This window comes from Martes martes (assembly GCF_963455335.1).
Source record: "Martes martes genome assembly, chromosome: 8".
Classification (NCBI taxonomy): Eukaryota; Metazoa; Chordata; class Mammalia; order Carnivora; family Mustelidae; genus Martes; species Martes martes.
The window spans coordinates 21,186,150-21,194,561 of record NC_137895.1 but is presented as its reverse complement, the minus strand read 5'-3'; the positions used below and the strand labels follow the sequence as shown (position 1 = coordinate 21,194,561).

At 34.4% G+C, this 8,412-nt stretch overlaps 1 protein-coding gene across 2 annotated transcripts in view; it reads left to right on the top strand.

The window, feature by feature from the left end:
- Positions 1-8,412, top strand: part of SCYL2 (SCY1 like pseudokinase 2) — a 60,565-nt gene that overhangs the window by 3,128 nt on the left and 49,025 nt on the right. The gene's annotated exons all lie outside the window — the stretch shown is intronic.

Sequence of the window (8,412 nt, the reverse complement as noted above, 5' to 3'; positions counted from 1 at the left end):
TAGCCTTAAAATTTCTCATGTTGCTTTTTAAATCTTATGGCACAATGGTCTTAATAGTGATGGAACGTTTTACTTCTTGTTTCTCCTACTGCATCCAGTATGGTGCTTTCCACGTAGTAGGTAACCAGTAGTTTGTTGAACACATGTGTGCATCACTGTTCATTCCTAAGACTCTTTAGTGTTTTATGTTTTTCTTAAATCCAGTTGTCTCCTGTAAGTAATCTGTTCTAGCTCAACTGATAATTATTAGATATTTTTTGTAGTTGTAAAGAGAATGATTGTACTCGGCTGGTGTAATCTATGTTTTCTGAATAAGAAAAACATGATGGAAAGGCCAAGAATACTGTTCATCATTTTTTTTTTAAGATTTTATTTTTTATTTGACAGAGAGAGAGAGATCATAAGTAGGCAGAGAGGCAGGCAGAGCAGGAGGGAGAAGCAGGCTCCCCGCTGAGCAGAGAGCCCCATGCAGGGCTTGATCCCAGGACCCTAGGATCATGACCCGAGCCGAAGGCAGAGGCTTAACCCACTGAGCCGCCCAGGCCCCCCGTTCACCATTTTTTGGACAACTGTATCTTTTTAAAGCTTGTAGTAATCTCTGAGTGCTCTTACAAGAGAAAAAATGTATTTCAAGAATATATCTCAGAATCATTTTACTTTAGACATAAATAGATAAGCACTGCATATGGGAGTGTAAGGTGCGACAGTTTCCCAAAATTTTATGAATCACTTTACCAAAGGTATTTGTGTCACATTAATGTAATTCTTATTTTGAATCACAAAATTTCATTTTATGAATACTTAGCTATATAAGTCACTGTATAAGTGGTATTCTTTTATTTTCAGCCATTTACATAGAAAGAAATTTCAGATACTTGTGCCTCTTTAAGGAATAAAACAAAATATTTTGAGTTCATTGGTATTTATTTGCATTGTTCATTAGTGGTCAGTGTGTATTATTTTGTGCTTATTAAAAGACTAGGTTCTGCTCGGTGCCATGAGACTAACAAGTACTAAATATAATTTCATTATAGTTGTAATTATTATAATTATAGTAACTATTTTATTTGCATTACAGTATTTCTATAATACATAAATACGTGTAATTACTGTAACTATTTTATTTGCATTACAGTAATTCTACAATAAATACATAAATGCAGACTAATTCTACTTTTTAATATTTTATTCTTGGGGAATTAAGTAGGTTGTGTTACTTGAAAATGTAGGAATTTTTTTTTAGCATAAATCTAATTTTACTGATTATATTCCTGCTATCTCTATATTTATGAGTAGGTAGAAATGAAGGAATTGCTAATTCCTTTCAGCTACCTGCCATCAGGTATGTAATAGTCAACCCACCTTCTGGAAGGTGCATATAAAATCTAGTATTGCATCAGATTTACCTTCTGGTTCTATCAAAAACCAAGTGATGGCTGAGCCAGTTGATAGAGAGATATAGTCTTGAAACCATAATTCAGTTGTCCCAAATCTTATTTTGACTGAGATTTAGGAGGGAAAGATGATTGAATTTGAAGTGAATTCTACTAAATGGTGTACAAGGGGAAATGGCTTATATGAATGGACATTTCTGTCATTTATAACTTTGTCTTTGGAAAAGATGAGCTTTTTCTTCAACAATCAAGTGAAAATTTGAAAAGTTGTCATTTTAAGAAAAGGTATTGAACTCTAGGTTTCTTACATGTCAAAGGGATGTTGCTAATTAAAAATCTCATTTAAGTTCAGGTCTTCTTATAAAAGTTCTTTCAGTTCATCTGTCTTTAGCCTTCTGTTACTCTCATGATATTCTTGGGTCCTCTTGGTTAACCTTTTTCAAGATTATAACCTTAACTGCTGTACTGCTTATAAGCTCATGGTACTCAAAGTTTTGTCTTCAATCAAGACTTTTTTCCTATGTTTTTGGCCTGTATGTCTAAAAACCTATTAGGTGTATCTCTGTGTGAATGTCATTCAGGCAACTCAACTTCAACATGTCCAAAATTGAATTCTTCCTCTCCTAAAACCTAGACTCTGAAATGGGAGACCTAATAGGGATTCCTAGTTTTGTTCCTATCCTTTATCTAACTGGTCGCTAAGTTCTCTTAGTTTTAACTCATACTTGTTTCTTACTTTTTCCTTTCTTTTCCTTCCTTACTATTACCTTATTTGAGCAAACTCTCCCTCTGTTAAAATTTGTTTAAAATTTAACATATAGTACATGAAAGTACATAGCAAAGTTTAACATATAATTATAAAATAAATATCCATGTAACACCTTTGCAATACCCCCTCATCCCACCATCTCTTCCCTGTTTTCCCTGTCTCTGTTTCCAAATGTCCTTTCTTTTGTTTTCTCGCTTTGTATACATTTTTAATTATATATATGATATATATCTGTATATATCATAATGATATATTATTATGATATATATGATATATCATGACATATCATACATCATGATCTATGTATATGTATAGATATATATGATATATATATCATCCCTGAACTACATATTGATGTTCTCTTCAGTCTTGCCATATTCCCTGCTTCCACTCTTGGTATATCTTTCATTCTTCTTGATAGAGTGATTGATCTTACTCATGCTTGAAACCCTTCTGTGGTTTATGGCTTGATTGCTTACTACTAATTGCTCTTGGTGATCTGGCTTTTCTATTTCTTTTCCCATATTTTGCTGTTTCCTCCGGCTTTTATTGGAACTGCTTTGTTTTTACTTTATCTTTACTTCTGTACTACTCTCGTTCTTTGTCTAGTTCATTCCTATTCACCTTTAGAGACATCTCTAGCATTAATGTTTTGCTAATACCTTCTTCCCTCTGTTCCAGGTTTTTGCTGCTGTTGTTCCTATAAGACTTTGTGTGTATATTTTGTAGATTTTATCACTGTGGGTTAATGCTATGGTTGGTTTACTTCTCTGTTTCTTGCCCCTTTGATGGTAAGATCTTTCGTGGCTTATTTTTCCTTCTTTCTCCCACAGTTTCTTATATAGTACCAGGTACACAGTGGGTACTCAATAAATATTAAATAATTTACCAGGTGAATTTCCATGTCTTTTCCTACCATGTGTATGCTACTCTTGGCTCTGATGGATGATGGAAGAGCTTCTCAAATCTGAATATTACCTCTGAAATTATCCTTTGCTTTCATACTGAGCTATTTGTAGTTTCAAATCACATCATGGTCTTTTATCCCCTACTGTAGCATGGTATGTACCTCTCTGTTAATTGCTGTAGGTCTTTGCCGGTCTGAGTCCATTGGCTACAGATTAAGTCCCTAAAGAGCAGAAGTGTTTCCGTTTACATCTGTATTCCCAGTGTGTAACTAGTACATGGCGTATAATATGTAGCTACGCAGGCAGAATTAGAGGAATGGATATGTAGGTTTTAAATAAGGTTTTTATGTCCCTTCACATCCCCCATCAAAATCAGCAGCAGATGTTCATAGAGAACAACTTGGCATAGCAATAAATATTTTCACAATGCCAATAGTAACCTTTTCCAACTGCTCACAGAAATGCAGCATTAAATTAAAAAGGGAAAGAGAGTCTCTTTCTGTTTACAGACAGTTAAAATCTTTCATAGAAGAAAGTAGGTCATATTTACATAAATAAAATTTAATTAACATAGAAAACGGGATACAAACTAGTGCTGCCTTAGGCCAATGGCCTTCCAAATATTTTCTAAATAATTTTGTTCTCTAAATAATTTTGAAAAACAATGTACTCCTTTGCATGTTTTTAAGTTGATGGTATCTGAAAGTTTTCCTCAAGAGTTTTGTTAGTTACAAAGGATTTAATTTCTAGGTTGTTGCATATTGTGATTATTTTACTTTTGTCAAAACTTTGGAGTTTTTGCTTATTGAATAGTGAAATTAACTTGTTCTTATACATCCAGATGACAGCTATCTTATTTCTTAATTGTTAATTCTGTGATCAGTAAGGCATGGGGTCTTGCTGTTAGTATCTGGCCTGGAGGAAATAAAGCACAGCCTCTTTCAGTACTTTTTTCCAAATGTCTTTTTGCTTTATTTATTTATTTTTTTAAGGTTTTATTTATTTATTTGACAGGGAGAGAGGGCCAAAGAACACAAGCAGGGGGAGTGGCAGGCAGAAGGAGAAGCAGACTCCCTGCTGAGCAAGAAGTCTGTGGATGTAGGGCTTGATCCCAGGAGTGACTAGAGCTGAAGGCAGACACCTAACTGAATGAGCCACCCAGGCACCCCCTTCTTGCTTTATTTTTAAGAGACTTTCAGGGTGTTTTTTTTTTTTTTTTTTTTTTTGACAGACAGAGATCACAAGTAGGCAGAGAGGCAGGCAGAGAGAAAGAGGGGGAAGCAGGCTCCCCGCTGAGTAGAGAGCCCAACTCAGGGCTTGATCCCAGGACCCTGGGATCATGACCTGAGCCGAAGGCAGAGGCTTAACCCACTGAGCCACCCAGGCACCCTAAGAGACTTTCAGTTTTAATGCATTCTTGAATTGCATCTCCCCAATTCAATGTTTTTTATATCCAGGGAAATGCCATGTAAGAAGATTGTGATGGCTGAGAAAAACACTTTTCTGTGGTCCAGTGGGAAAAAATTAGGAGGAAATTGTTGGTTAAGGAAGATTTGTAGGACACAGACTTTGTCAGACAAATCATTGTTAGGAAGGAGTAAACATGGAAGTAGAAGATTTGAAGAATGAGAGGGTTTTAGACCTCTTTGTGCCATGGACCCTTCACGATCTAGTAAATTCTGTGGACCCCTTCTCACAGAGTAGTATTTTAGATCAGCTTATCAATTTCTATAAAAGCCTCTGAGATTCTGTTTGGATTGTATTGAGTCCATAGATCCATGGGGAAATTGGTATCTTAACAATATTGAGTCTTCCATTTCATGAACACAGTCTTTCTTTTTAAGTCTTTATTCGTTTTTCTCAGCAATTTTTTGTTTTCATTGTACAAGTCTTGTATATCTTGTTAAATGTATCCATAGGTATTTCATGTCCTTGAAATGGTATTTTTGAAGTTCCAGTGTTTGTTTCTAGTAAATCAAAATAGCCATTTTTCCATTCTTATATTCTGTAATACTAAACTCATATTAGTTCCAGTAGTTTTTTCGTAGGTTCCTTCTGCCTTTCTGTGTACATGATCTGAAAACCTATAATTTTATTTTCTTAATTGCTTTGGTTAGGACCTCCATTAGAATATTAAATGAAAGTGGTAAAAGTAGATATTTTTACTTTGTTCCCAAACATAGGGAAAAAGCGTTCAATTTTTTTTTAAATTTTTAAATATAACATTAGCTGTAGGTATTCACAGATTCCATTGATCAGGTTGAGAAAGTTTGTCCCTTCCCTTCCCTTTTTCTTCCTTTCTTCCTTCCTTCCCTCCCTTCTCTCCCTCTTTCTTCCTCTCTCCCTCCCTCCCTCCCTCCCTTCCTTCCTTCCTTCCCTCCTTCCTTCCTTGTAGGCTCCATGTTGAATGTGGGGCTTGAACTCACAGCCTCAGATTAAGAGTCACATGCTTGATGGACTGAGCCAGCCAACTTCCCTGAGGAGGTTTCTTTCTGTTCTTAGTTTGCTGAGAGTTTTTATTGTGAACGGGTATTGAATTTTGTGAAAAATTTTTTCTGCTTCTGTTGAGATAATTTTATGTCCCTCCTCCGTTATTCAATTAATATGGCAAATTACATGAATTTGTTTTTGGGTATTAAATCAACCTTGCATTCCTGAGATAAGTCCCTCTTGGTCATCAGGTTGGATTTATTGGATTTGATGTACTTAGTATTTTGTTAAGGATTTTTACATGTTGATGAAGGATATTGCATTTTTCCTTTGTGTCATTTGTTGTTGGTGTCAGGGCAATAATGACTATGTAACATGACATAGGAAGTGTTCTCTTCTGTGTTCTGGAAAAGCTTGTACCGACCTGGTTATTATTTCTTCCTTAAATGTTTGATAGAATTCAACAGTGAAGCCATTTGAACCTGGAGTTTTATTTTGTGGTAAAAGTTGTAATTATGAATTGGATTTCTTTTTTATAGGACTTTTCTGGTTTTCTGTTCCTTCTTGAGTCAATTTTGGTAGTTTTGGCTTTCAAGGATTTTTTCCATTTCATTCAAGTTGTTGAATTAATTGGCATAAGATCATTTATAGTATACCTTATTATTTAAAATCTATGAGATTTATTTATTTATTTTTAAAGATTTTACTTATTTATTTATTTGACAGAGAGGGAGATCACAAGTAGGAAGAGCGGCAGGCAGAGAGAGAGGGGGAAGCAGGCTCCCTGCTGAGCATGGAGCCTTTTGTAGGCCTATCCCAGGACCTTGAGATCATGACCCGAGCTGAAGGCAGAGGCCCAACCCACTGAGCCACCCAGGTACCCCTAAAATCTATGAGATTTAAATAGGATTAAAGTCTGTAGAGTTTCCTCTATTCTGATATTGACCATTTGTGTCTTTTAAATTTTTCCCTAATTTGGCTAGAGGCTTATCTTTAAAAAAAAAAAACAAACCATAGGTTTTGGCATCATTGATTTTTCTTTTTCATTTCTCTACTAAATAGAGTTTTACATTATATTCAGTCTGTTTCATTGAGTTCTACTCTTTATTTACTTTTTCCTACTTATTTTGCATATAATTTTCTTTCTTTTTTTTTTTTTTCCTCCTAGCTTCCGAAGATGGAGGTGAGACCACTGATTTTGGCATTTCCCCCCTTCATTTATACATATATGTATATACACACACATATATTATAAATATTTAAAGCTGTACAGTTCCCACTAATCACTGCTTTACCTACATCCCACAGATATTTCATTTTCTTTTTTTTTTTTTTAAAGATTTCATTTATTTATTTGATAGAGACATAGAGAGGGCAAGTAAGCAGAGCAGCAGGCAGAGAGAGAGAGAGAAGCAGGCTTTCTGCTGAGCAGGGAGCCCAAAAAGGGACTTGATCCCAGGATCCCAGAATCATGTTCCTGAGCAGAAGGCAGCTGCTTAACTAACTGAACCACCCAGGCACCCCAATATTTCATTTTCAGTTACCTCAAAGTATTTAAAAATTTTCTGTGGTTTATTTATTTTAGCTTTTGGGTTATTGAGAAGTGTTTAATTTCCAAATATTTGCATTTTTTCCTAGATATTTCTCTGTTACTGGTTTCTAGTTTAATTTCATTGTGGTCAAAGAACTTGTTTTGTATTAAAGTAATTTTAAATATTTTGAGATTTGTTTTATGGCCCGGAAGAACATAGTCAGTCTTACTGAGTGTTGCATGTACACATGAAAACAAAATGGATTGTGCTGTTGTCAGGCGGGTGTTTTGGGTCATGTTGTTTGATAATGTTCAGGTTTTCTGTATCCTTACTGATTTTTGTCTACTCAGCCTATGTCCACCTGTTACTGAGAGAGGATCCTTGAAGTCTCCAACTATAATTGTAGATTTGTCTGTTTCTTTCAGTCATTTTTTTACTGTATTTTAAAGCTCTTATTCAGTATGTACACATTTAAGATTTTGTTTTCTTAATGAATTAACATCTTTGTTATTATGAAATGTTGCCTTTTCTGTTTGTTATGAATATGGCCACTCTAGCTTGATATATTTTCACATTCTTTTAGTTTTAAGTCATCTTGTAAAGTGGGTTTAAAGTGGATTTCTTGAAAGCAGCATATAATTAGGGCTTGCTTTTTAATCTAGTTTGACAATCTCTGCCTTTTAATTGGAATTTTAAGTCATTTGTACTTAATGTAATTATTTATTGGGTTGGATTTAAGTATGCTATCTTGCTATTTTCTACTTGTCACAATTATTCTTTGTCCCTTTCTTCCTCTTTTCCTACTTTCTGTATTCATTTTACTTTAGGATTCCACTTTATTTCCATTATTGACCTTTTAGTTGTATCCCTTTTATTTTACTTATTAGTCTAGGATTTATTATATGTCTTTAATTTGCTATAATCTATTTTCAAGTGACATTATTCTACCTAACATATAAGAATCTTTCAAACATATACTTCATTTCTCCTCTCCTGTCCTTAGTTTGTCATATTTTTTACTACTTCATATATCAATATATTTTTGTTATTGTTGTTTGAAATGATCTTCTAAAGACAACATGAGTGTTTTTTTTAAAAATATATACCCACATAATTTTTATTTCTAGTGTCCCCCATTCTTTTTGTGGATTCACATTTCTATCTGATATCTTTTTCCTTCTGTTTGAAGGACTTCTTTTGATATCTCCTACAGTGAATATCTGTTGGCAACAAATTCTCTTAGATTTTGTTTTCCTGAAAAAGTATTTCACATTTATTTTATTATTTTTTAAAGATTTTATTTATTTATTTGACAGACAGAGATCACAAGTAGGCAGAGAGGCAGGCAGAGAGGAGGAAGCAGGCTCCCCGCGGAGCAG